Genomic DNA, 26,568 nt, shown 5'->3' on the forward strand with positions numbered 1-26,568 from the left:
TCTGAAACATGAGGTGCCTCAGGAACCCTTCACGGTGTCTCTGTGCATTAAAATTGCTATCGATAAAATGCAATTGTGTTCATTGTCTGCAGCTTATGCCTGCCCATACCATAACCCCACAGCCACCATGCAGCACTCCGTTCACAACGTTGACATCAGTAAACCGCTCTCCCACGCGATGCCATACACATGATATGTGGTTGTGAGGCCGGTTGGACGTAGTGCCAAATTCTCTAAAATGACGTTTGAGGCAGCTTATGGTAGAGAAAGGAACATTCAGTTCTCTGGCAACAGCTCTGGTAGACATTCCTGAAGTCAACATGCTAATTGTATGCTCCCTCAACCCCATCTGTGGCGTTGTGTTGTGTGACAAAATGGCACATTTTAGTGGCCTTTTCTTGTTCACAACAGAAGGTGCACCTGTGTAATGATCATGCTGTTTAATCAGCTTCTTGATATGCAACGCCTGTCAGGTGTATAGAATATCTGGAGAAATGCGGACTTACAGGGATGTAAACAAATTTGTGCACAACATTTTAGAGAAATAAGCTTTTTGTGCCTATGGAAAATGTCTGGGATCTTTTTATTTCAGCTCATGAAACGTGGGACCAACACATTGCGTTTATTTTTGTTCAGTGTGTTTTTTTTAGTAATGGAGTCTGTCTCAATTGACTATTGCGAGAATAGTAGAATACACAAGGTGCAACTTAAAAATTTGGTTGTGCGTCAGCAGTTTTTTCTTAAGTCAGTCAATTAGCAAGTCTGCACACACAAAAAAGAATATATTGCTAAATTACTTTCATGGTCGAATTACCGGCTGGGGGGCCCCATTTTTGATTTTTGTTAGTCACCGTCACTCACACACACACATCCTATAAACAAATGCAAACATTTCTCTCTGTCGTATAGTAAAATGTGTAAAATTGTAGGAAATAAGCTGTTAAACAGCTCATTTTCCTCTCCACCCCATAGCAAAGTTAGTATAATTGCATGAAATTAACTCCAAAACGTACAAAAAATGATCAAGAGGGGGGCCACAAAAATGGAATGGATGTTTGATCACAAACCTGCGAGCCACTGTGCCCCTCATGAGTTCAGATTTGTCTGTGGCCCCCACCCCCATCAAAGTTGGCCGTCTCTGATACAGAGGCACAGAGGAGAGGACAGGGCCTTTTGCTGCGGTGGTAGATCCTGTTACATACTGTAGCGGCCTCAGGAGAGGCCCATGGGGGGAGAGCGGGATGGAGGAGTGGAGGACTGGTCAGACGATTGGAGAAAGGAGGCACTGCAGTTCCAGCTAAAGTATGCATATCATTATCATGTCGGTTGGCTGGTTACAAACTCTAAAAGTGTATTTTAGTTCTAAGTCTAGTATCCCTCTTTATTGGATTGGTCAACTCTCCCAGAAGCTTAATAGTTAAACTTACTGCACTCAGTTGACAGGCTTTTATTCTCTCTGTGACATGTTTCTGGTGAGTATCATGCAGCCAGTGATTCAGACAGAGGTGTGGTATTGGGGGGGGGTCAGACATAAGCACAAAGACCACAGTGGCTTCCTGATTCAGAGTTTCCTGCCATAATACGGTTGAGTAAATCCAGGAAGTTTGGAGTCTCAGCGTGGTGCCTCGCTCCCCTCAGAGAACTGATTCCACGGAGGCCAGTTAAAGACGATACCAAAGCCAGCCCTGATGCAGGGGGTGACAATGACCGATTTGAGTGCAATCCTACTATTTCATTATTGGATTTTTTTTCTTCTTTAAAGACTTTATGAAAAACCACTTTTTGTTCCCCCTGAAGCAATAAGCCCTGACCTAGTTCCTTCCCCCCATTCACCTTGTGAAGGTCTTGTTTCTCTGGAGTGCCTGACCCCGGTCCTCCTGCCTACTAGGCCACTTGCTGTAGAGCAGAGGTATTTAACGCAGTGGAAAAGCCTCTATGATCTTGTTTCATTTTACCAATGCAATAAAGAGCTTCTGTCAGTCACTTTTGTCCTTACAGTTGATGTATATTGCGTATACTAAAAACACACATCAGTTTCTAAATACTGATCCAGTAGTCTCTCGCCTGTGATGACGAAGGTTTTCATAGTGCAGTCTCCAGTGTATCGAGGTCTTGCTGTTGTCTCCACAGCTGCTGAGCGATGCAGAATCCATACCCTCAAGGCCCAGCCATGTCTTGTGATGGATGAGCACAGCAGACAGACCCCAGGAGTGTGTGTGAAGACACTGCGCGTGTGTGACCGTGTGTGTGAACAGCGTCATGGGAGGCTGTTTACCCAGTGACGCTGTGTATGACGAGGAGGTGTGACCAATCCATCCAACACACAGGTTTCGGTGGAAGCGGTGCCGGTCACCATGTGCTTTATCAGCAATCCCAGAACCCTCTCTGTCTTCTCCCTGACATCTCCCGTCCTGTGGGCCTGTCATTTTAATCCTGCTGCTGTTCATGTCACAAATGGGGTAAAAAATCCCTTCTCACATAGACACCATCACTGTAGACACATAACGTGCACACACAATTCGTAGATACTGCTTACACACCACCCACACCAGCCAGGCTCCATTCACATCTCCATCTGAACCTGAGGATTTATCTTTCACATGTAGGAGGAACTAGTCTTCTTAGAACTGGGTTCACATGATAATTAGACACAGTGTAAGCCCATGTTGACAGTGTTCTGTGTCTGCATTCTGCGTCTGTCGCAGCTAACTGGTTACATTGTAGTAGCACACGGACTAGATAAGATATTCGTGAAGCATTTGTAAGACTTTCATAAGCACTTGGTCGTTATGTACCATCTAAGGATGACTAGACCTTATACTCCTTTATACTTCCAGCGCCGACAGAGATGGCCGCCTCGCTTCGCGTTCCTAGGAAACTATGCAGTTTTTTGTTTTTTTACGTGTTATTTCTTACATTAGTACCCCAGGTCATCTTAGGTTTCATTACATACAGTCGAGAAGAACTACTGAATATAAGATCAGCGTCAACTCACCATCAGTACGACCAAGAATATGTTTTCCGCGACGCGGATCCTGTGTTCTGCCTTACAAACAGGACAACGGAATGGATCGCATGCAGCGACCCAAGAAAACGACTCCGAAAAAGAGGGAAACGTAGCGGTCTTCTGGTCAGACTCCGGACAAGGGCACATCGCGCACCACTCCCCAGCATTCTTCTTGCCAATGTCCAGTCTCTTGACAACAAGGTTGATGAAATCCGAGCAAGGGTAGCATTCCAGAGGGACATCAGAGACTGCAATGTTCTCTGCTTCACGGAAACATGGCTTACTGGGAAGACGCTATCCGATGCGGTGCAGCCAACGGGTTTCTCCACGCATCGCGCCGACAGAAACAAACATCTTTCTGGTAAGAAGAGCGGCGGGGCGTATGCCTCATGACTAACGAGACATGGTGTGATGAAGGAAACATACAGGAACTCAAATCCTTCTGTTCACCTGATTTAGAATTCCTCACAATCAAATGTAGACCGCATTATCTTCCAAGAGAATTCTCTTCGATTATAATCACAGCCGTATATATCCCCCCCAAGCAGACACATCGATGGCTCTGAACGAACTTTATTTAACTCTTTGCAAACTGGAAACCATTTATCCGGAGGCTGCATTCATTGTAGCTGGGGATTTTAACAAAGCTAATCTGAAAACAAGACTCCCTAAATTTTATCAGCATATCGATTGCGCAACCAGGGGTGGTAAAACCTTGGATCATTGTTACTCTAACTTCCGCGACGCATATAAGGCCCTGCCCCGCCCCCCTTTCGGAAAAGCTGACCACGACTCCATTTTGTTGATCCCTGCCTACAGGCAGAAACTTAAACAAGAGGCTCCCACGCTGAGGTCTGCCCAACGCTGGTCAGACCAAGCTGACTCCACACTCCAAGACTGCTTGCATCACGTGGACTGGGACATGTTTCGTATTGCGTCAGATGAAAATATTGACGAATACGCTGATTCGGTGTGCGAGTTCATTAGAACGTGCGTCGAAGATGTCGTTCCCATAGCAACGATAAAAACATTCCCAAACCAGAAACCGTGGATTGATGGCAGCATTCGCGTGAAACTGAAAGCGCGAACCACTGCTTTTAATCAGGGCAAGGTGTCTGGTAACATGTCCGAATATAAACAATGCAGCTATTCCCTCCGCAAGGCTATTAAACAAGCTAAGCGTCAGTACAGAGACAAAGTGGAATCTCAAATCAATGGCTCAGACACAAGAGGCATGTGGCAGGGTCTACAGTCAATCACGGACTACAAGAAGAAACCCAGCCCAGTCACGGACCAGGATGTCTTGCTCCCAGGCAGACTAAATAACTTTTTTGCCCGCTTTGAGGACAATACAGTGCCACTGACACGGCCTGCAACGAAAACATGCGGTCTCTCCTTCACTGCAGCCGAAGTGAGTAAGACATTTAAACGTGTTAACCCTCGCAAGGCTGCAGGCCCAGACGGCATCCCCAGCCGCGCCCTCAGAGCATGCGCAGACCAGCTGGCCGGTGTGTTTACGGACATATTCAATCAATCCCTATACCAGTCTGCTGTTCCCACATGCTTCAAGAGGGCCACCATTGTTCCTGTTCCCAAGAAAGCTAAGGTAACTGAGCTAAACGACTACCGCCCCGTAGCACTCACTTCCGTCATCATGAAGTGCTTTGAGAGACTAGTCAAGGACCATATCACCTCCACCCTACCTGACACCCTAGACCCACTCCAATTTGCTTACCGCCCAAATAGGTCCACAGACGATGCAATCTCAACCACACTGCACACTGCCCTAACCCACCTGGACAAGAGGAATACCTATGTGAGAATGCTGTTCATCGACTACAGCTCGGCATTCAACACCATAGTACCCTCCAAGCTCGTCATCAAGCTCGAGACCCTGGGTCTCGACCCCGCCCTGTGCAACTGGGTACTGGACTTCCTGACGGGCCGCCCCAGGTGGTGAGGGTAGGCAACAACATCTCCTCCCCGCTGATCCTCAACACGGGGGCCCCACAAGGGTGCGTTCTGAGCCCTCTCCTGTACTCCCTGTTCACCCACGACTGCGTGGCCACGCACGCTCCAACTCAATCATCAAGTTTGCGGACGACACAACAGTGGTAGGCTTGATTACCAACAACGACGAGACGGCCTACAGGGAGGAGGTGAGGGCCCTCGGAGTGTGGTGTCAGGAAAATAACCTCACACTCAACGTCAACAAAACTAAGGAGATGATTGTGGACTTCAGGAAACAGCAGAGGGAACACCCCCTATCCACATCGATGGAACAGTAGTGGAGAGGGTAGCAAGTTTTAAGTTCCTCGGCATACACATCACAGACAAACTGAATTGGTCCACTCACACTGACAGCGTCGTGAAGAAGGCGCAGCAGCGCCTCTTCAACCTCAGGAGGCTGAAGAAATTCGGCTTGTCACCAAAAGCACTCACAAACTTCTACAGATGCACAATCGAGAGCATCCTGGCGGGCTGTATCACCGCCTGGTACGGCAACTGCTCCGCCCTCAACCGTAAGGCTCTCCAGAGGGTAGTGAGGTCTGCACAACGCATCACCGGGGGCACCTGCCCTCCAGGACACCTACACCACCCGATGTTACAGGAAGGCCATAAAGATCATCAAGGACATCAACCACCCGAACCACTGCCTGTTCACCCCGCTATCATCCAGAAGGCGAGGTCAGTACAGGTGCATCAAAGCTGGGACTGAGAGACTGAAAAACAGCTTCTATCTCAAGGCTATCAGACTGTTAAACAGCCACCATTGAGTGGCTGCTGCCTACACACTGTCATTGACACTGACCCAACTCCAGCCACTTTAATAATGGGAAATGATGTAAATATATCACTAGCCACTTTAAACAATGCTACCTTATATAATGTTACTTACCCTACATTATTCATCTCATATGCATACGTATATACTGTACTCTACATCATCGACTGCATCCTTATGTAATACATGTATCACTAGCCACTAACTATGCCACTTTGTTTACTTTGTCTACATACTCATCTCATATGTATATACTGTACTCGATACCATCTACTGTTTGCTGCTCTGTACCATCACTCATTCATATATCCTTATGTACATATTCTTTATCCCCTTACACTGTGTATAAGACAGTAGTTTTAGAATTGTTAGTTAGATTACTTGTTGGTTATCACTGCATTGTCGGAACTAGAAGCACAAGCATTTCGCTACACTCGCATTAACATCTGCTAACCATGTGTATGTGACAAATAAAATTTGATTTGATTTGACCCGGGACGATTAAAAATTTAAAAAAATGTTTTATTGAACCTTTATTTAGCTAGTCAGTTGAGAACAAATTCTTATTTACAATGACGGCCTACCACGGCCAAACCGTAACCCGGATGACGCTAGGCCAATTGTGAGCCAGATACCAGTATTGTAATATTTTTCTGTTGGTAAAAATTAACTATTTTGTCCTTTAGAAACCTGCTGTATGTAAAACATTGCATGTTGTAGCTTGGAAAATATATACATGTGACTCTGGGTGAGTTTGTTTCCAACATTAGGTCTGTTTTCCTCAGTAGGTTTTATTTCCTTGCCACAATACTAACGAGTATCACAATATTGGTATCATCCCGGCCCCTAAGTATAACCCAAACCCAAGAGTTAACTCTAAACTGCATGACATGGAAAATCCACCTGCAATAGGATTTATGTCGTCACAAATGTTCTATTCATACTCTGCTTTAGTAATTCAGTAAGTTGATAATAGAGGAACATGTTTCTATATTCCATCATAACTCGGTCAGACTTCATACACTGACAGACTTGAATCTACATAATCCTGTAGCGTATTAAGTTCTTTGGTGGATTTCTGGTTTCTCCTAATGAGCAGAGAAATTCAAAAGTACACGCACTGTGTGATTAGTATTGATGTGATTATTGACTTCTATCTCAAATTTGAGACAGGATAAATGCAAAATGCGTCGATTTAATAGCTCTTATTATTATCCGACTGACTGCTACCTGTCTGAATTAGTTTAGTGGAGGGAATCGTTAAGAGAAAGACTCTGTCTGGTTGTGGCGTTGGCCCCTCAGAGAACCTTTCTATTTGAAGAATATGAACCCAACAAAAACATGACCAAGAACCAGCACGTTCAGTTTTTCCTTCAATTGCAGCATCTATAGGCTACTTTTCCCTTTGCAATGACTCTTTCAATTGGTGACAACAGCAGTGAAATCTATAGCTAGGCCTTGAATGCCTCTCCGAGCCTGACTCGTTTAAAGTCTCATAGGGGTCCAGAGTGATTCTCGGCCAGGATACAGTACAGCTGATTTCTGATAGAGGCTAGTTTAACTATTTGTGTGCTGTGTTTCTCTGGCTGGTGTCGAACTGACACCCGTTTAGTTTTCTCTGCTCTTCTGTGTGCCTCAGTGAGCTCATCAACAATAAATGATAGAACAGATGATATAAATCTCTGGCCTGGCTGCCTAGAGGGAAAAAAAGTGAGAAATATTCACTTTCAAGAGCCAAAGGAATGTTCTAATTCAATTATAGATTTTTGAAATGAACTTTGTGCAGATATTCTAGCTATTTTTTCCCTACGGCTTTTCGCGAACCTTAGCATTCTAGAAGTGAAGAACTACCTCAGGCTCTGAATAATTGCTTGTGAGCTGAACGCATCTCATTCGATACCCTCCAGTTGTTTATGAAAGGTGTGCTAATGTTTCTCTGACCTGAAGACTTATAGACACAGGGTTGCTCTTTAGTCCTATGCCAAAGCTGTTAAAACACCACATTTATCATTCAAGGTCCCTTAGACTATCACCACACTTACTACAGTAAAGTATATGTTCCCTCCCCAAAATTTTGGCACTGAACAAATTTCCGGTCTGCTGAGCGCGAACTTGAATGTTGTGAAAATTCTGTGTAACTTCCGTCGCACATTTACTGTGAACATTGAGGCTGTACCCGCTTCGCAGGTAGCTTAGTGGTTAGAGCATTGGGCCAGTAACCGAAAGGTTGCTGGATTGAATCCCCGAGCTGACAAGGTAAAAATCTGTTGTTCTGCCCTTGAGCAAGGCACTTAACCCACTGTTCCCCAGGCGCCCGAGACATGGATGTCGATTAATGCAGCCCCCGCACCTCTGATTCAGAGGGGTTGGGTTAAATGCGGAAGACACATTTCAGTTGAAGGCATTCAGTTTGTTCAACTGGCTAGGTACCCCCCTTTAAGTTAGTTTTAACAGTGGCCAAGTAGGCAACTGTGGCGATTTAACTATAGTGTAGGACTACCAAAGTGGCCTACCATCAAAAACAACTAACATTTTAACATGGAAATAGCTGTTCTATCATTCAGCCTACAGTAGCAGCCAATGTGTGGTGTTCAATGCCTACATTCCATGAGACAAAAAAACATGCAGGGCTTGACACAAAGCTGTTTTTCCACTTGTCCTTCAGACAAGGTGACTGAAAATATGAGGCAAGAAACCACTTTACAAAATAAAATGAATTATTATTCCCATTCTCTGCCTATTGGCTACTTAGCTTATTCAAGACCTTCTCAAAATACAACACTTTCCCTTTAAGACATAAACATCTCTTTACCTGACTCCCTGTTCAAAGATGGCTAGAAATACACACATTTTCTGCTCTCGTTGGAAGAAACCGCTCTCCCATTGTTGACTAGAAATGAGTTAACTGGGCTAATAACTCACTACCAAAGAATATGAACAAATGTGCTCACGTGGCTACATGCAGCTCTCACTTTGATCTCAAAACAAGCACATTTACTCCCGACCGTTCATACTATAGACTAAACGCAGTCCAGTTCAAAGTGATAAGGCTATTTCCATATAGGCCTACTTCAGCTCTGATTGGTTATGGCGCTCCGGTCTGTGTAGAGTACAGGCCTGAGTTTGTCAATGCAAAGAATCCTACTCCAATGCCCTCTGCCTACAAGAAAATCTCTTGCACAGTTAGTTTTGCATACTAAATCTTGCCTAGTTTGTTTTGTTTCGGTATATTATACTGAAAGTGGCTAATATTGTGTTGATTCGAACACAATTCCGCCAGTAGAGCGAAACGCTGAGTGTTAACTAATGGGGGGAAACTGTAGCGGGCTCATTATTCTTCTGCACGGCAGTCTGAGGGGAGCTGCGCGCATTCACACAGCTCTGAGGGAACATTGGTAGTAGACTGACTGACTGAGGTTGTATTAGCTGTAATGTATGACTCTTATGAACTCTAAAAACATAATTTCCTTACCTGTAATCACGATACACTTGTTTTGAGCAACACAAATAGTCAATCAAATGTATTTCTAAAGACCTTCTTACATCAGCTGATGTCACAAAGTGCTGTACAGAAACCCAGCCTAAAACCCCAAACAGCAAGCAATGCAGGTGTAGAAGCACAGTGGTTAGGAAAAACTCCCTAGAAAGGCCAAAACCTAGGACCAGCAGGGTCAGAACCAGAACCAGGCTATGAGGGGTGGCCAGTCCTCTTCTGGCTGTGCCAGGTGGAGATTATAACAGAACATGGCCAAGATGTTCAAATGTTCATAGATGACCAGCAAGGTCAAATAATAATAATCACAGTGGTTGTCGAGGGTGCAACAGGTCAGCACCTCAGGAGTAAATGTCAGTTGGCTTTTCATAGCCGATCATTGAGAGTATCTCTACCGCTCCTGCTGTCTCTAGAGAGTTGAAAACAGCAGGTCTGGGACAGGTAGCACGTCCGGTGAACAGGTCAGGAGTTCCAAGGCCGCAGGCAGAACAGTTGAAACTGGAGCAGCAGCATGGCCAGGTGGACTGGGGATAGCAAGGAGTCATCATGCCAGGTAGTCCTGAGGCATGGTCCTAGGGCTCAGGGAGAAAGAGAGGTGTCAAGAGAGAGAGAGAACGAACACGCTGGATAAGACATGAGAAATACTCCAGATATAACAGACTGACCCTGCCCCCCGACACAAACAACTGCAGCATAGGTACTGGAGGCTGAGACCGGAGGGGTTGGGAGACACTGTGGCCCTGTCCGACGATACCCCCGGACCAGATAGGATATAACCCCACCCATTTTGCCACAGCACCCACACCACTAGAGGGATATCTTCAACCACCAACTTACCATCCTGAGACAAAGCAGAGTATAGCCCACAATGATCTCCGCCACGGCACAACCCAAGTAGTCCTCACAGAATAGCTATCCAAACCATCTCACTCGCTCTCCCTATCCTTCTCCCTAGAAGTGCACCATAGTCCCTGTGGCAAGAAAGCAAAGGTAAGCTGGCTAAATGACTACCGCCCTGTAGCACTCATGAAAGTAGCCATGAAGTGCTTTGAAAGGCTAGCCATGGCTCACATAAACACCATCCCGGAAACCCTAGACCAAATCCAATTCGTATACAGCCCCAACAGATCCACAGATGACGCAATCTCAATCGCACTGCCCTTTCCCACATGGACAAATGGAACACCTATGTGAAAATGCTCAGAATTCAACACCATATTGCCCTCAAAGCTCATCACTAAGCTAAGGACATTGGGACTAAACACCTCCCCCTGCAACTGTATCCCTGACTTCCTGACGTGCTGCCCCCAGGTGGTGAAGGTAGGCAACCCTTACCTGCCACGCTGATCCTCAACACTGGTGCCCCTCAGGGATGTGTGCTTAGTCCCCTCCTTTACTCCCTGTTCACCCACAACTACATGGCCAAACATGACTCCAACACCATCAAGTTTGCTGACAACACAACGGTGGTGGGCCTGATCACCGACAACGATGAGACAGCCTACAGGGAGGTCAGAGACCTGGCAGTGTGGTGCCAGCACAACAACCTCTCCCTCAACCTGAGCAAGACAAAGGAGCTGATCATGGACTACAGGAAAAGGCGGGCTGAACACATACCCGGTAACATCGACAGGGCTGTAGTGGAGTGGGTTGAGAGTTTCAAGTTCCATGGTGTTCACATCACCAACAAACTGTCATGGTTCAAACACGGCACGACAATGCCTTTGCCCCCCCAGGAGACTGAAAAGACTTGGCATGGTTCCCCAGATCCTCAAAGTTCTACAGCTGCACCATCGAGTGCATCTTGACCGGTTGCATCACTGTCTGGTATGGAAACTCCTCGGCATCCAACCGTACGCCGCTACAGACTGGAGTGAGTACGTCCCAGTATATCACTGGCTTCCTGCCAGGACCTATATACTAGGCGGTGTCAGAGGAAGGCCCAAAAAACTCAGACTCCAGTCACCCAAGTCCTAGACTGTTCTCTCTGCTACCAAGTCTACATCCAAAAGGCTCCTTATTAACAGGTTCTACCCCCAAGCCATAAGACTGCTGAATAATTAATCAAGTGGCCTCCCGGACTATTTGCATTGACACAGACCCTTTTTGTTTTTACACTGCTGCTACTCACGGTGTATTATCTATGCATAGTCACTTTACCCCTAACTTCATGTACAAATGACCTTGACTACCGGTTCCCCCGCACATTGACTCGCTACTGGTACCCCGTGTACATAGCCTTGTTATTTTGTTACTTTTTATTACATTTTTTGCTTTAGTTTATTTAGTAAATATTTTCTTAACCAACAATCGAGTTAAGGGCTTGTAATTAAGCATTTAATTTCACCTGTTGTATTCGACACGTGACAAATACAATTTGATAATTGTTTTGAGCATCACCAGTAGTCCTCTAAGGAATTGAAATTAGCTATCAAAACCATCTCAAAAACCATCCCTCTCTCTCGATCTCCCCCCATCTCTCTCGATCCCCTCTCTCTCCCCCTTTCTATCCTTCTCCAGGTGGTAATAAACTGTGCCATTCCCAAGGGGCTCAAGTACAACCAGGCCACACAGACCTTCCACCAGTGGCGCGATGCCAGGCAGGTCTACGGACTCAACTTTGGCAGCAAAGAGGATGCCAACGTATTCGCCAGTGCCATGATGCATGCCCTGGAGGTGCTCAACTCTCAGGACACAGGTGAGGGTGAGCTCTGCTGACCGACGGGAAGAATATCTGCTGTAATGACCTGGGATATCCAGCTCTCTTTGGTGTTTTGACAAATGCGAGGTGGTCTTGCCTGTTGCCGTCCTGTTGCTTCAGCCATTGCAAGTAGTCGTAGTGAGAGGTGTCCTGCATGTTTAGTGGGCAAGGATGCACAACTCTTAGCTGATGTAAAAGCTGGGTAAGGGTTAGCCTTGGAGTGTTGTTCTCAGACACACTGGTTAATCTGACTAGGTATTGGTAGATTTAAGCAGGACCCAAGAGGTAGAGCGAAACCCTCTATAAATGTCATCACAGTTGAGCGTCACATTAAAACTACAGTACTTGACCAGACATTTGCCGAAGGCACTTTAAAAAAATATTCTTGTGTTTACAGTCCACACAGATGACTCATCAATGTTTTGCCTCACTTTGCAGAATTCTTTGCTTCACTAAGCTGAATATGGTCGGGTGAAGGGAAAAAATAAATAAATACAAAGAAATGATTTGCGTCTAATTCGTTTTGATCCGCTGTTTATATTGGTTTGGCAGAATGGCTCTCTTGTCCTCAGAGTGAGATCAAATGTTTACTGAGGACCTGCTCTCGTAAAATTGGATGCAATTAGACGTTCTGATGTGTGTCTTGGGAGGTTGTGTGTGTGTTTGAGGAACTCTGGGTCTGGCGCAGGGGCCTAGTGAGGGGCTCAATCAAGGCCCTGTTCCTGACCCCCTCTGTGGCTGCAACAACTTGTGACTGACTAGGCCCTCAGGGGTTCCACACAACAGCAGTCACACTGAGCCTAGTATCTCTCACCGGGCCGTTTAGGCCTTTTAGTCAGACTGTTTACTTATTGCTAACAAATGATGCATTGTTTTCAGTGGCGGCCATTTCTGTTTTCCAGATATGCTTAATCTCTGGAAAGGCTTGCTAGCGGCTGGCCTGGCAGTGTTCTGGGGGGATAGCTACAATGTATTTGTATTCTCTCCAAGCAGCAGTCTGCTGAGCCCAGCCCACAGTTACCTCAGATGGAGTCGCCTTGGAACAGACTGTGATTATGCTGGTTGCCTGCGCTGCCTTCGCTTAATTTGTTGACGGATGCGATGAGCCACTGCGTCTAATGTGAATAGCTTTCCTGTAATCTCCACCACCACGCCTGAGTAATATACACACTGTAGCTCTGGTGATATTTTCTCAATGAGGGCTGGCTGCCTGGGACAGAGAGAGGTGTGTTTGGTTGTTGGTAATATGATTGCAGAGCGGATCATCAGTCATTTTGAGAGATCTGACGGTTGTAGTTTTCCAACGCACACTGCACCCAATCTCTTCCCTGAGGGGAAAGTTATTGTTTTATAGTCTCCTTGCCACTGACTGAAGTTCAGAACCAGGTCTGTATGAATGAATCCAGGTTTCAAAGCAAAATACACTTTTATTTGTCACATGCTTCGTAGACGACAGGTGTAGATTAACATTAATTAGCTTTCTTATTGGTCATTCTCTGACAATGCAGAGTTGACGATGAGAGATTTTTTTAAAAGTATCAAATTAAATAGTGACACTTGGAATAAATACACAGTGAATAAATAATAAAAAAATAATGCATAAAAATAACATTGTTATATAGGGAGTAGAAGATATTGTAGCTATATACAGGGAGTACCATTACTGAGTCGATGTGCAGAGGTAATTGAGGTAGCTATATACTGTGCATAGAGGTAGGGGTAAAGTGACTAGGTAACAGGATACAGTGGGGCAAAAAAATATTTAGTCAGCCACCAATTGTGCAAGTTCTCCCACTTAAAAAGATGAGGCCTGTCATTTTCATCATAGGTACACTTCAACTATGACAGACAAGATGAGAAAAAAAATCCAGAAAATCACATTGTAGGATTTTTAATGAATTTATTTGCAAATTATGGTGGAAAATAAGTATTTGGTCAATAACAAAAGTTTAACTCAATGCTTTGTTATATACCCTTTGTTGGCAATGACAGGGGTCAAACGTTTTCTGTATGTATTCACAGGGTTTTCACACACTGTTGCTGGTATTTTGGCCCATTCCTCCATGCAGATCTCCTCTAGAGCAGTGATGTTTTGGGGCTGTTGCTGGGCAACACCGACTTTCAACTCCCTCCAAAGATTCTTTATGGGGTTGAGATCTGGAGACTGGCTAGACCACTCCAGGACCTTCGTTGCCCAGGCGGTGTGTTTGGGATCATTGTCATGCTGAAAGACCCAGCCACGTTTCATCTTCAATGCCCTTGCTGATGGAATGAGGTTTTCACTCAAAATCTCACGATACATGGCCCCATTCATTCTTTCCTTTACACGGATCAGTCGTCCTGGTCCCTTTGCAGAAAAACAGCCCCAAAGCATGATCTTTCCACCCCCATGCTTCACAGTAGGTATGGTGTTCTTTGGATGCAACTCGGCATTCTTTGTCCTCCAAACACGACGAGTTGAGTTTTTACCAAAAAGTTATATTTTGGTTTCATGTGACCATATGACATTCTCCCAATCTTCTTCTGGATCATCCAAATGCTCTCTAGCAAACTTCAGACCGGCCTGTACATGTACTGGCTTAATCAGGGGGACACGTCTGGTACTGCAGGATTTGAGTCCCTGGCGGCGTAGTGTGTTACTGATGGTAGGCTTTGTTACTTTGGTCCCAGCTCTCTGCAGGTCATTCCCTAGGTCCCCCCGTGTGGTTCTGGGATTTTTGCTCACCGTTCTTGTGATCATTTTGACCCCACGGGGTGAGATCTTGAGTGGAGCCCCAGATCGGGGGAGATTATCAGTGGTCTTGTATGTCTTCCATTTCCTAATAATTGCTCCCACAGTTGATTTCTTCAAACCAAGCTGCTTACCTATTGCAGATTCAGTCTTTCCTTTGACAGCTATTTGGTCTTGGCCATAGTGGAGTTTGGAGTGTGACTGTTTGAGGTTGTGGACAGGTGTCTTTTATACTGATAACAAGTTCAAACAGGTGCCATTAATACAGGTAACGAGTGGAGGACAGAGGAGCCTCTTAAAGAAGTTGTAATAGGTCTGTGAGAGCCAGACATTTTGTTTGTAGGTGACCAAATACTTATTTTCCACCATAATTTGAAGCAGTGTACAAAAGCGAGGGGCGTGAGTCAATGTAAATTGTCTGGTGGCGATTTTATAAATTGTTTTGTAGTCATATGGCTTAGGGGTAGAATCTGTTAAGAAGCCTTTTGACCGAGACTTGGCGCTCCGGTACCGCTTGCAGTGCGGTAGCAGAGAGAACAGTCTATGAGTAGGGTGGCTGGAGTCTTTGGCAATTTTTAGGGCCTTCCTCTGACACCGGATGATGATGATGATGATGGTGTTGATGTGAGCCATGACCAGCCTTTCAAAGCATTTTATGGCTTCAGATGCGAGTGCTACAGGGTGATTAGTCATTTAGTCAGGTTACCATGGCATTCTTGGCTACATGGACTATGGTGGTCTTCTTAAAACATGTAGGTATTCGACTGGTAAAAAAACATACCCAGAATAATAGTTTGTGTGGAGGTGCTGACTAACTCCCTGAGGAAGGCACAATGATGCCAAAACGTTGGTAGATACCCATTCAACTGCTGGGACATTACACATGGAGTGTGTGAATTTCTTTATTTTGATAGTTTATGGTATTACAGACTGGGTCAGGGAGAGGTTGAAAATGTCAGTGAAGACACTTGCCAACTGGTCAGCGCATGTTCTGAGTACACTTCCTGGTAATCCGTCTGACTCTGTGGCCTTGTGAATGTTAACCTGTTTAAATGTCTTGCTCACATCGGTTATGGAGAGCGCGATCACACAGTCATCTGGAACAGCTAAACTCTCACTCATGATTGTGTTGCTTGCCTTGAAGCAAGCATAGAAGGTGTTTAGCTTGTCGGATAGGCTCGTGTCACTGTGCAGCTCATGGCTGGGTTTCCCTTTGTAATCCGTGATAGTTTGTAGTCCTGCCACATCCGACGAACGTCAGAGTAGTAGGATTCGATCTTCGTCCCGTGTTGACGCTTTGCCTGTGATGGTTCGTCAGAGGACATAGTGGGGATTTCTTATAAGTGTCCGGGTTAGAGTCCCACTCCTTGCCTTTAGCTCAGTGAGGATGTTGCCTGTAATCCATGGCTTCTGGTTGGGATATGCATGTACGTCGCTTTGGCGATGAGGTTGTCGATGGACTTAGTTAGTTTTATTGACTATTTAAAGTATACAATATACTTGCAGTGAAGCCACTCAACTACATTACATTAGTCATCTAACAGACTCTCATCCAGAGCGACACACAAAAGCAACCAGGGTCAACGCCCTGCTCAAGGGCACGTTGACAGTTCTCCCACAAAAACAGCGACTCGGACGAGTGATTTCCCCCCCCCCCCCCAATACACCAACAACCAACAAAATATAAAAAGACAAAGGAGAAACAGAAAACAACAAATCAAAAAACAAAAGACATCAAATACAACAAAAATCATAGCAGCAAGGCCAACTGAATATGTTTCAGTGCATGTATGGCACTATTTACGTGTGTGTTCGTGTATGTGTGCATTTGAATGAGAGCGTGTGTATATTGCATGTGTACAAACACCTGCACCTCATCAGCCTCAGGCAATCCGGCATTAACTGTACCAACACTGCCCCTCAGTGTCATTCAAACTTACTTTTTGTTATGTTTTATTTTGACTTTATTTTTATCTTTGACCGTCATTCTATCCCCCGCCCAGCAACTCCACTCCCACCTGTCTCCAATTCCACATGTGGATTTCTATACACCATATATCTTTCAACTATCCTGTGATGTTTAAAATACATGCAATCCATGGATTCTATTTGAGTAGATAGATTGTGAGTTGAAGATAAATACTTTTACTAAGAGTATTAGTAACTGACTGACCCAGTCTCTCAACAGTACTATTTCTAGGGTCAATTTTTGATAAATGTTATGCATTTTCAGCCATTCCTGAACCTGAGACGAGAAACATACTACCTGAGGGCAACACCAAAAGAAATGATCTTGATTCTGTATCCTCACAACAAAATCTGTAGAGCTTCGATGATTGTATGGCCCAAATATTCAACATTTTGTTGGTGGCAAGAATTTCATATAATTTTAGCTGAAAAGTCTTGAATCTTGCTTTATTTTATATATCAACTCATACACCCTGTACCGTGGAATCGGTACATCATAAATCTCTTCCGAACTATTTTGCAATCTGTTTGGCACAGCTGTCAACATCCTGGTCCTCAAATGAAACTGGTATAGTTTCCTATTTATGCTGTTTTTATTCCTCTGCCAGTTTTGATCCTTTATATTGGGCAGACAGACCAGTTCCCTACCTCCTCCCATTGCCACCGCTCTCCTCCATTTTTTGGGGTAAAGCTGTAATCAATTGGTTGTAATCTTGTATTGAGTTCCATGCAATTCAGAAAACTCCATGAAAGACAAATCTACCATTCCAATTTACAATATAATTTAAAAACAATATACCGTTTTCAAATATCTTTCCCATAAATACAGTTATTTCAGCCATAATATTTGTTGTATCTTTTCAGGGGGATGAAATTGTAGTCAGCTCTGCAGTGCTTGTTTGAGAAAGAGCATAATTTTCAATTAATCGAAAATGAGACATGGCATCTGCACAGAGGCAAAAATGCCATTTTAAGCAATGGGTGAGCTTTTCTTATTAATCTACTTGAAGCATTTAGGGTTCAAATAAAACTTTTGAATGAGTGAAGCTTTCAGAGAGAGGTTTAGTGCTTTTATATTTAATAATCTCAACCCACCCTATTCCTTATATAGATAGGCACGCTTTATCTTGTCTTGTCTGCGACGAACCATCATACAGGCAAAGCGTCAACACAGGGCTAAGATTGAATCGTACTACACCGCTCCGACGCTCGTCATATGTGGCAGGGCTTGCAAACTATTACGGACTACAAAGGGAAGCATAGCCGCGAGCTGCCAAGTGACACAAGCCTACCAGACGAGCTAAATCACGTCTATGCTCGCTTCGAGGCAAGCAACACTGAGGCATGCATGAGAGCATCAGCTGTTCTGGACGACTGTGTGATCACGCTCTCCGTAGCCGACGTAAGACCTTTAAACAGGTCAACATACACAAGGATGAGGGGCCAGACGGATTACCAGGACGTGTGCTCCAGGCATGTGCTGACCAACTGGCAGGTGTCTTCACTGACATTTTCAACATATCCCTGATTGAGTCTGTAATACCAACATGTTTCAAGCAGACCACCATAGTCCCGTGCCCAAGAACACAAAGGCAGCCTGCCTAAATGACTACAGACCCGTAGCACTCACGTCCGTAGCCATGAAGTGCTTTGAAAGGCTGGTAATGGCTCACATCAACACCATTATCCCAGAAACCCTAGACCCAACTGCCCTTTCCCACCTGGACAAAAGGAACACTTATGTGAGAATGCTATTCATTGACTACAGCTCAGCATTCAACACCATACTACCCTCAAAGCTCATCACTAAGCTAAGGATCCTGGGACTAAACACCTCCCACTGCAACTGGATCCTGGACTTCCTGACGGGCCACAGTGGTAGGCCTGATCACCGACAACGACGAGATGGCCTATAGGGAGGAGGTCAGAGACCTGGCCGTGTGGTGCCAGAATAACAACCTATCCCTCAACGTAACCAAGACAAAGGAGATGATTGTGGACTACAGGAAAAGGAGGACCGAGTACGCCCCCATTCTCAATGACGGGGCTTGAGTGGAGCAGGTTGAGAGCTTCAAGTTCCTTGGTGTCCACATCACCAACAAACTAGAATGGGCCAAACACACCAAGACAGTCGTGAAGAGGGCACGATGTAGCCAATGAGTCCTGAGATCCTCAAAAGGTTCTACAGCTGCAACATCGAGAGCATCCTGACTGGTTGCATCACTGCCTGGTATGGGAATTTCTCGGCTAGTGTGTACGGCCCAGTACATCACTGGGGCTAAGCTGACTGCCATTCAGGACCTCTAAACCAGGCAGTGTCAGAGGAAGGCCCTAAAAGTTGTCAAAGACCCCAGCCACCCCAGTCATAGACTGTTCTCTACTACCGCATGGCAAGCAGTACCGGAGTGCTAAGTCTCTAGGACAAAAATTATTCTCAACATTTTCTACCCCAAGCCATAAGACTCCTGAACAGGTAATCAAATGGCTACCTGGACTATTTGCATTGTGTACCCCCCTCCCAGCCCCCTTTTATGCTGCTGCTACTCTCTGTTTATCAAATATGCACAGTCACTTTAACTATACATTCAAACAGGGTTGCTGTTCCCCTGTCTGTTTGCAACAACGTTTGTAGTGTGAGCTGTCTTAATAACGACATAACCAAGGACTTTTCTCTGACGCCCTCTTCCTCTCTCCTTCCTTCCCTTCTCTATCCTCCTTCTCTCTCGCTCTGCTGTTCTCCTTTGTTTTTCTTTCTCCCCTCGTTAGAGAAGGGGGGTTTGTTAGCTGTTATTCTTTTTGCTGAACTCCTCCAGTGCTGAGTTTGCAGAATTCTTCTGTTTGGACTCTTCTCCCTGTCTCCCCGACTCTTTCCCCCCCCGTCTCCCCGACTCTTCCTCCCTGTCCATCAGCTCTTTGTTCCCGAGTAGCCTAATGCCTGACTAGTGTATCTGGCTCTGTTTCCCCCAGTGACCTATAGCCCTCATCGCTCCCTGACTCTCCCCCTGTCTCTTCCCTGACTCTCCCCCTGTCTCTTCCCTGACTCTCCCCCTGTCTCTTCCCTGACTCTCCCCCTGTCTCTTCCCTGACTCTCCCCCTGTCTCTTCCCTGACTCTCCCCTGTCTCTTCCCTGACTCTCCCCCTGACTGTCTCTTCCCTGACTCTCCCCCTGTCTCTTCCCCCCTGACTCTCCCCCCTGTCTCTTCCCCCTGACTCTCCCCCTGACTCTCCCCCTGACTCTCCCCCCTGACTCTCCCCTGACTCTCTCCCCCTGACTCTCTCCCCCTGACTCTCTCCCCCTGACTCTCTCCCCCTGACTCTCTCCCCCTGACTCTCTCCCCTGACTCTCTCCCCTGACTCTGACTCTCTCCCCCTGACTCTCTCCCCTGTCCTTCAGCTCTTTGTTCCCGACTAGCCTATTGCCTGACTAGTGTATCTGGCTGTTTCCCCCAATGACCTCTAGCCCTCATCTCTCCCTGAGGCTGAATGCTTGGTTCTCACTGAACTTTTCTAGCCTGTATTAATTACCCGATAGTGATGAGCTTGATTATGGGAATGGTGATGACATTCTCCAGCGGTGTGGGTGTTCTCACACTATCAAAGCCTGCCTGTTGCAGCCTGCCTCTGACAGGAGGGAGACCCTGGGGTCTGCTTGCACTTTGAAGGAGTCTAAGGATATCCTCAGTGTGCATGTGTGTGAGAGCGAGAGGGAGGGAGTGAGAGAGGATGTTTCAGTCCTCTCCAATTCCCCTGTCTGTTTGCAACAACGTTTGTAGTGTGAGCTGTCTTAATAACGACATAACCAAGGACTTTTCTCTGACGCCCTCTTCTTCTCTCCTTCCTTCCCTTCTCTATCCTCCTCTCTCGCTCTGCTGTTCTCCTTTGTTTTTCTTTCTCCCCTCGTTAGAGAAGGGGGGTTTGTTAGCTGTTATTCTTTTTGCTGAACTCCTCCAGTGCTGAGTTTGCAGAATTCCCCTGTGTTTGGTTGGGGGCTTAGACTTGGTGCTAGAGGCTGAGGCTGGTTGTCGGGGCAGGGGATCTGCTCTGTAGCCGAGGCTGCATATGGGCTAGACTGGGGTGGAGGCTGGGAGCTGGAGCGCCACAGGCTTTATAATGCAGAGAGTGTTAGCCTGGCCCTACCAAAGCCCTGCCAGGCTGACAGAGGGAAAAGGGGAGGCGAGGTACGATGGGACACTAATTGGCCCAGCCTCAGTCAGAGACCCATTTGTGTTCAGTAAGCTGTTTACAGCAGTACAGTCCAGCATAGTAATGGGGCCTGATGGGGCTGGATAGGCCTGACTGGATGGGGTTTCAGCGACCATAGAGGGCTGGAACAGGCTGGCCCGCCACTGGAGGGCCCAGTGCAGCCAAGCTTTCTCCTATACTTGTCCTTAACTGAGATGGAAACATGTATTGTGCGCAGTAGTTCTCGTCAGGGGTGTGCAGAGAGGAGCTCAGCACTTACACAGGTTTGGTTGAGTCCACCCAGGCTACAGCTGAGGTAGTTTTTGAGAGGCACTTAGAGAACTGTAGTTAAGATATGGATCTGATTTTCTGCTCTTCTCTGCCTCCTGTTGGTTGTATATAGAACTGCGCACAGAGGCACTCTAGGTGTTATTCTTATCATCCAATGTGATGACACTCCTGTTCTATTAGGTGTCCCTTTTAGACATGATAAGCCTTCCATGACACAAGGCTCAACATCATTCACTCCCGGACTGGGATTTATCACCGGACAAGAGAGGAACGGACTCACGCTTGTCTATCTTTTTAGAATACTTGTTATTTAAATCACCGCTAGCTAAATCCAGTGTTGACATGATTTACTGAGGCCTGTTCTGCCTGTGGTCTGTGCTGAATGTAGATCAAGCTGCTGTGTGTTCTGTTTCATACTCTGCACTGTGATTAGTCCTGCCTCTCTCTCTCCATTGTTCCTCCCCTGGAAAACTGATGCTGCTGCTTGGGAGGAGGAGAGAAGAAAAATGCAGGGTGATGGTTCTGTCTTTTGCTGGCAGTGCAGGATCTTACTGCCTTTGGTGTAAGTGTGTAGCTCTTTCTCTTGAATGAGTGTGTGTGCTTTATATGTGCGCATGCGTGTCTCCTACGTCCAGAAAGCCCTCCTCTCTCCCTATATCCCTGGAGTTTCTACGGTCTCTATAGTATCTGGTCTAATTTTAGCAGAGTGAAATGTGTGGTTGGGAATCACATGGCAGGCAGTCGGAGCTAGGCTGACACTGACACCGGAGCTGTCTCCGCTTACCGTGCTGCTATTGCCTGAGACTGTGTGGCATGTGGGCTTTTCTCAAAGAAATGGCTGTTGTCACATTCCTTCCCAGTCAGATAGAACACTAAATGACGGAAGTGACTGAGCCACAGGACAAAGGACAGAGCGGACCCCTGGAGATCAGGGTCAGGGACGTGATGGGTTCAGAGTTCATGTTTGCTCTGTTTAGGCCCTGTGATGAGGTGTTGTAGTCCGCAGAAAGATGAGTACATACTCTAACAATGAGCTATCGGACTGTCTGTATGGAAATGTGTAATGTGAAATTTGGTTTACACAGAAACCATCCGGACCAAAACAAACTGTACCTTTCTCTGTGTTGAGCACCGAGTCCCAGGTGCTGTAATATGAACCGTTGTCATAACAGCACTGGGAGTGTTTTTCTCGTCCTCTTTACCGAGAAGGTGTGTGTGTGTGTGTGTGCACGCCAAGACAAAGGAGCGATCGGTTACCGTCAGAGACGAGGCAGTGTTTGTGGCCTGGTGAGGTCGTGTGACGTTTGGAAGGTTGAGTGTTTCTGGTAATACACGTCGGTCAGATGACTGAGGGGTCGAGTCTGGTGGAGCCTGTCTGTGACCCTCGTCAGGTCACACCAAAGCAACTGTTCTCCCCATGTCTAGGTCCAACCTCATTGAACCCCAAGTCAAAGAGCTGTAGTGTGGTGCTAAATGTTTTGGGCAGTAGTGACGTTAGTTCTGGGCTTTGACCTGAGCTCACTCTGTCAGTCATGTCCTGTAACCCATAGAGGCCCATACAGACAGATGTCCTCAGTCTACCTCCCTCTCTCTGCTCTCCTAAAATGGGTAAAAAAGGACTGAAGGTCTTGTCAGGCCGCTGAACGCCGGTCAGTGTTCTGGTCTGGCTGTAATCCCCTCCTTTTCATCTGGCTGTGGACAGATTGATATGGAGAGAGAGGAAAAAGAGAGACACGAGAAATGAGGCAGTGTGCGGGTAAGGTCCATGTAAGGCTACAAAGCACCAAGTTGAAAGGTAGAGGGAAAGTGTTTTTCAGACGTGGTCCTGTAGCATAATACTCCACAGCTTCTGTTTGGGTCTTCATGTTGTCAGACGGCCATCTGAGCCCCGGGACAAACAGCTGAACACAGTCGGACTCTGCACAGTGGGGTCCCTCTCTTTGGGGGGGTCCCCTGGCCCCTAAACCTCCACCCACTGCCCTGTGCAGCCCCCATTCTGCCCGCTACACCCCTAGCAACACAGCCCAGCCTGGCAGCATGGTGTGAGGGACCAGGGGTAGATTTATTGATGGGCACCTTTTTGGGGGTATAAATACTGTGTTGTGATGGCCTGTTGCCAGAGCAGAATACAGGGCGAGTGTGTCTGTTACCATGACTTCCTCAGTGTGAGAACAACGCGGGAGCTGGGTTCACTGTGGTTCTGTGTGGCCCACCGTTGCCCAGCATAGAAACATCCCTGAGCCAAAAGAAGTTTGTTTTTGCAGCTAAAGTCCCTGCCTTTTTAAATGAGTGCAGACCGAGTAGGGGGGTTGGACACTGACACCCTCCACCGTTTCTCAGGGTGTTTGGTGTGTTGCTTTCTTACACCATGCCACCATGTGAACCCCATTTGCGTCACTGGGCCAGTCGAGATGGAGGTTGGTGTGACGTGAGTCCCGACTGCCTGCCTCACTTTTTGTTGATGAGCTCATGCTCTTTTGCACCATACTGCCATAATAACCCACGCTGCTGAGAGGTTCTCCAGCTAGCCAGCCTGCTACTACTAACACTGACAGAACAGCTGCCCTGCATGGCCCAGCGAGTGAAACCCCAGCACTGTGCCTACCAGAGACTACAACACTGTACTTATCAGGGAAGGCGACTAGAGAGGGAGAAACCAGACGGTGAGAGCAGCGTGATCCAGAGAGGGACCAGGGCCTGCTGTTTTAGACTTGTGTCCCAGCCCAGGGTGGTGCTGTCCTGTTTGGTGCTCCACACCCTGCTGCCTCAGATCTCTCTTTCAGCCCTCTTCTGCTCCTCTGTGAGGGGGAGAGACTGCTGCTGCTGTTTGGTGCTGGCACTGTAGAGACAGAGGAAGGCCCTCCAGGCGTCCACAGACATGCCTGCTCCCAGAGTGAGCCACTTCCAACTGCAGCAGACTATCAATCGCGCTCAGATCATCCTCAGCAGTAAGTAGAGCTGGACTGGAGGGGGTTGGTAGGGGTTTTGATTTGGAGGAGGATTTGGGGGGTGTAGTGAGACAGCTGATGGGAAGAAAGGGTGGTGCAGGAGTGGGAGGGAGCAGATGACTACACCACTGATTGCATGTTGCAGAGCGTTAGTTGAACAGGAAGCACGACTGACTGAGTTCCTCTCTTACTAACACAACTAGTGATAACAAGTCCTTATGTAACTTGTATAACATGAATGTTTTATGAAGTGTTGGTTGCCTGTAGTGTAACCTGCTCTATATTATACACTGTCCCGATAGGCGATGGATACAGTTCATCTGGAAGGAAGATGGAGTCCTCTTATGATTGGTCAGAGATCAGTTACTCTTTCTTCTGATTGGCTAAGCTGTGTTCAATACTTTGGTGCTCTGTAGCATCAGTCTAAGAAGCCCCTGGCTGAAAGAGAAAGGGCAAGGAGATGCAGGGCAGCCTTGACCTCTGTTTCTGTGCTTTGACGATCTTTGAAAGATAAGAAAATCACTTAAAAGTGTTCCTGAGTCTCCTAGCTACGGAGAAACACAGGCTCTGTTCAGTCCACACAAATAACTCAACCCTCGAGGGAGAGGAGAGAAAAGGCATAGTTCTGAATTCTGCTCCATTCTCATGCCCGCAACACCAGTGTTCAGTTGGCTTCGTTCAGCTAGCTCTGTTTTCGGTTGGAGGCGATCCCTGTGGAAAGCCCGGTCTCTCCTCTCTCGGTTGTGCCAGCATTAGGGTCATGAGGATATGTCTTTGTTGCACGCTGCTTGGCTCGCAAAACTGATGATTCCTATAGTGCTGTTGGGATCAGCAGCAGAACACCAGGGCTTTCTCATTAAAATAGGCTGTGTGTTTAGGCAACAATCCTGCTGACTATCAGGTGCTAAAGGCATGGCTGCTAATGAAATTGGGACACATGTCCTAACAATGCAAAACAGTTGCATTTGGGTCTAGCCCTTGGATGCTGTGTCTTTGGGGCTAGTTTCCTGGGTGCTGTGTCTTTGGGGCTAGTTCCCTGGGTGCTGTGTCTTTGGGGCTAGTTCCCTGGGTGCTGTGTCTTTGGGGCTAGTTTCCTGGATGCTCCGTGGGGGCAGCTACTTCTGAGATGTTGGCAGAGCTCCATGATGAACTCATCCACAGGTGCCGGTTGGCATGATCTGGGGTTGTATAGCCCAGGCTCCTCCCCTAAAACGGTGGCTGGGCCAGAAATAACATGCTTCTCCTATGGATGAAGGGGGCCTGGCCTGCGCTGCGTCTGCTTATGGGCGTACTGTTTTCAAGAAGGGCAGCTTCTATTTGGTAACTTTACATCAGACCTGAGCTGAGGCATCCGGCCCCCTGAGCTGGCCTGGTGTCAGGTGCTGGGTCTCAGTGTCAGTGGCCTTGCCTGTGGAAATGGATATGGCTAGCTGTGCTACTGACAGCCCTGCTAAGGACAGGGTAGGGGGAGGGGGCACTTTCCTAGTGACACCTAGACCCCCAGTCTCTCCCTCTGCCCCAGAATAACACCCCACCTTGGGAAAGAGGGTGGAGGTGAAAGCGATTGAGGTTTTGGGGGTAGTGTATACAGCCTGCCCTGTCATTACGTTTGTCTACACGTCTGTACTGTATGCCTGTCTTCCTATGGGAGATGATGGAACTGCAGCAGCCATGAATAATGTATCACAGGCTGTCTGTGATTGCAGACTCCTCGAAAGCTGTTTTTGTAACCGTAAAGGAAGTAGGCTTAATGTTCTGACATGCAACACCTACCATCATCCATCACCACACCCCCAGTCCTGTTGCCACGGACGGTGAACTGACCTGTGACAACTGCTCAACCTGAGTGGCCCCCCAAACTGCAGTGAAACAGTTTGAAGTTTGTAGCCAATCCTATCCAGGCATAGAGAGCCTGCACAGTCAGGAGGACCAATCATCTCCGCTCTGACACTTCATCCTTTTTTCTCCCAGCATCCTCACATCTGTTGGCCTGTTCACAGTGGCAGCACTCAATTTCACCAAATGGGGTTAGCCGTTGTTTAATAGGGCTGAGACGATACCAGTATCGTGGTACTTGGAAACAAACCTAATTATGTTGTCATCCAGTCACAGTTGTTTGTTTTGCAAGCTGTCACTACAATATTTTACATACGTGTTTTTAAAGGACCAAATAGTTTTTGGTCTGCTTCATGTTTTCTTTTTTGCCTTTGAAAAAATATTGCCATACTGGTATATTCACAGGCCTATTGTTTAGACACTGCATATTTGTGAGTGTTATGCTGCGAGACTACGGACTCCTCTGCTTTTTGGGGGGGCTCATTTGCGGGTTGCAAGCAGTGTTACACGAGACGGGCGACGTTACTGCAGCAGTGTTGGGGGTTCTAATGAGACGGGCGGTGTTGGGGTTGTAATGAGACGGGCGGTGTTGGGGTTGTAATGAGACGGGCGGTGTTGGGGTTGTA

General features: G+C 46.8%; 1 pseudogene; it reads left to right on the forward strand.

The window, feature by feature from the left end:
• LOC115107808 (protein enabled homolog) overlaps nucleotides 1-26,568 on the forward strand; it is a 166,980-nt pseudogene that overhangs the window by 67,770 nt on the left and 72,642 nt on the right.

The sequence above is a fragment of the Oncorhynchus nerka genome, linkage group LG24 (assembly GCF_034236695.1).
Source record: "Oncorhynchus nerka isolate Pitt River linkage group LG24, Oner_Uvic_2.0, whole genome shotgun sequence".
In the NCBI taxonomy this organism is placed as follows: Eukaryota; Metazoa; Chordata; class Actinopteri; order Salmoniformes; family Salmonidae; genus Oncorhynchus; species Oncorhynchus nerka.